This window comes from Adiantum capillus-veneris, chromosome 3, assembly GCF_014529385.1.
Source record: "Adiantum capillus-veneris isolate H3 chromosome 3, ASM1452938v2, whole genome shotgun sequence".
In the NCBI taxonomy this organism is placed as follows: domain Eukaryota; kingdom Viridiplantae; phylum Streptophyta; class Polypodiopsida; order Polypodiales; family Pteridaceae; genus Adiantum; species Adiantum capillus-veneris.
The window spans coordinates 115,742,526-115,745,389 of record NC_140933.1 but is presented as its reverse complement, the minus strand read 5'-3'; positions in this window follow the sequence as shown (position 1 = coordinate 115,745,389).

Here is a 2,864-nt window from a genome sequence, read left to right as displayed (position 1 = left end):
ATGGTAGCAGCCTACAACACAAAAGCAGAAGAAGAATTTGCAATGCCTTGTGCAGTGCTCAAACAACACCGAGAATGAAACAAAAAATTTCGCTTGCAATGGCACACATCTGTCAAGACCATTTGCGGATGATTTTGTTACAAAGTCCAAATAAAAACAAAAAAACACAAAAAGCACACCTAAAAATCCAAGGAAAAAGACACTCAAATAAAAATTAAAAAATTCACAAAAAAACACAAAAAATAAAAAAATAACCTAAAAAATAAAGAAAATAGTATAAGTCCAAAAAAATCATAAAATCTTAAAATTTATAAAATCAAAAAATTAAAAGAAATTATATTTATTTTATTCATTTTTATTTTTGTACATATTTTGTTTGTTTCTTCCTTTTTTATTGTTGTTAATTATTTTTGCATTTTTTTCTTTCTTTTTATTTTGTTTATTTGGTTACTCATACTTTAAAAAAATCAAAATGATTTTTTTTTTGCCTTTCTTTCTTTCGTCTACTTATATTCTCTTTGTCATACCCCAATACCCCATTCACACACATTCACATCAATTTTTGCGCAAGTTTGCCTGCCGAAAGCACATAGAAATACCAGATTTTGCCATACTTGATCCAATTTTGTCCACGAAGCCAGAGTGACCCGATTTCCCTAGTGTGACCGGATTGAGTCCAAAGAGCCTCCATTGGCCAGATTTTACCCGATCAGAGCCCGTTCGCACGCAATATTTTTGACTTGTTTTGATTTTGACTCTAGATCGCTCAATTGTCCATGGTTGACCCCTATTTTGTATAATGATGGAGATTTGGACCTAGAGACAAATTTTGAAGCTTGTTCGTATGTAGTGACTCCATATTCACTCTAGATCATGTAGTTGTCCATGGTTGACCCCTATTTTGTATATTGATAGAGATTTGGTGATAGAGATGAATTTTGGAGCTTGTTCGTATGCAGTGACCCCATTTTAGTGCTTGGCTAGCCTTCAATTGCCAGATTACCCACCCTAGCCAATGCACTTTCTTATTGACTTGCTTGACACCACATTTGACCTAGATTGTCAGACTTCGATAATCATGGATCCTGATGCCATGTTTGACAGGCTATTATGGGTTCATGGTGAGTTGGACGGATTGCATATATACATACATGTAGACACTTAGCAGAGGTATATCCAACTTCAACCCACATACCGTCATACACCTACTTTCTAGATGCTTAGAGCCCGAGAACCTACCTTGCTGGATCACATTCTTGGTGATTTTGGTATACCATATAGACACATGACGGAGGATAGTCTAGAGAGTATCACGTTAGCCCTTCGTGAGGATCACACAAACTCCCTTGAGCTACCACAGATTGTATCTTTGTACTTGTTTGACATTGGACAAGCTTGTATGCTCATGAGATGGAAGGACATACATGAGAGAGATAGTCAGACTTGGAGATACCCTCCTTACGACACAATCAGTGCTATCCCACTAGGTTCCTTACGAGGTACCTATAAGGGAATTTATGATGAGGCTACCTATACGTTGTTGTGTGGAATACACTATTTCCCTTCTCCGAGTGGTGATGTTGAGCCTATAATAGACCCGATGACCATACCACATACATAATCGACACGACTTAGATCACCTCTGAGATTCCATCATCCATACCATGTAGGAGATAGACCTTTATTGAGATCATGATAGAGGCCAGGGTAGATATGGACCAGAGGAGCTAGAGCCTTACCACTACACTGCCAAAGCTCCCATACACGAATACAAACACATCATAAGACTAATACACATGCTAGAGAGGCTGTACAGACCATACCTCAGTCTAGGAGCACACTAGACAAAGATCTTGCTAGATCACATGCATCAGATTTAATGGCGAGTCATAGATCATTGCCTAGAGACACCACACAAGTACCGCTTGAGGATAGAGTTATCGTGATGAGTAGAGAGAACCATATAGAGGTTATGCTACATTTCTTTGGCTATAGAGTAGTTAGGCCTTGGTTTGTTGACCTTGATAGAAATTCTTACACCAGAGGCACCTTCTTAGATGACATTTATCCTTTGATACAATAGGTAGTTAGAGTTCATAGATGTCACATTGGTTTGATCAAGTTCTTAATGGATAAGTTCAAAGATCCCAATGGGAGAAGTACTTACCCTTAGTGGAGTATGCCTACAATAACATTGTACATACTTCCACGGGAAAAGCACCTTTTGAGGTAATTGAGGGAAGATCAAAAAGTCCCCTGCTACTTAAGGTACACGGGAAGATCTTCGCTGCAGATGAGGATAGCCGAGACCTACAAGAATCTTTCCAAAAGATTAAGGATGCTATCTCTATCTCACAGCAAAGGAAAAAGGCTGCTGCTTGACAAGCACATAAGAGCCCAGCCTTTAAAGAAAATGATTGGGTCTTATTAAAATTTCCCAAGGCTCGATTAAGGCATACGACATGCAAGAATCATACGGGACACCAAAAGTACTATGCTAAGTTAGCAAAAAGGTACTATGGTCCCTTCCAAATTCTTAAGCCAATCAATGAGATGGCCTATCAACTCAAGTTTCCCAGCCATTGGCTCATACACAATGCTTGTCATGTGAGCCTATTAAAGCCTTACAAAGGAGAGCCACCTCAAGAACCTACTATTGAAGACCCACCGGAGATGGAGGACTAAGAAGAGGTGTTGCAGCCCGAGTCCATTCTCCGACATGAAGACAAGGTACTAAGAGGCGGTAAGACTATCCAACTCTATCTTATTAAGTTTAAGAATTATCCTTTTGAAGATGCTAGATGGATGCAAGGCATACAATTAAAGGATAACCTAAACCTTGTCAATGCTTACAATGCTTCCCT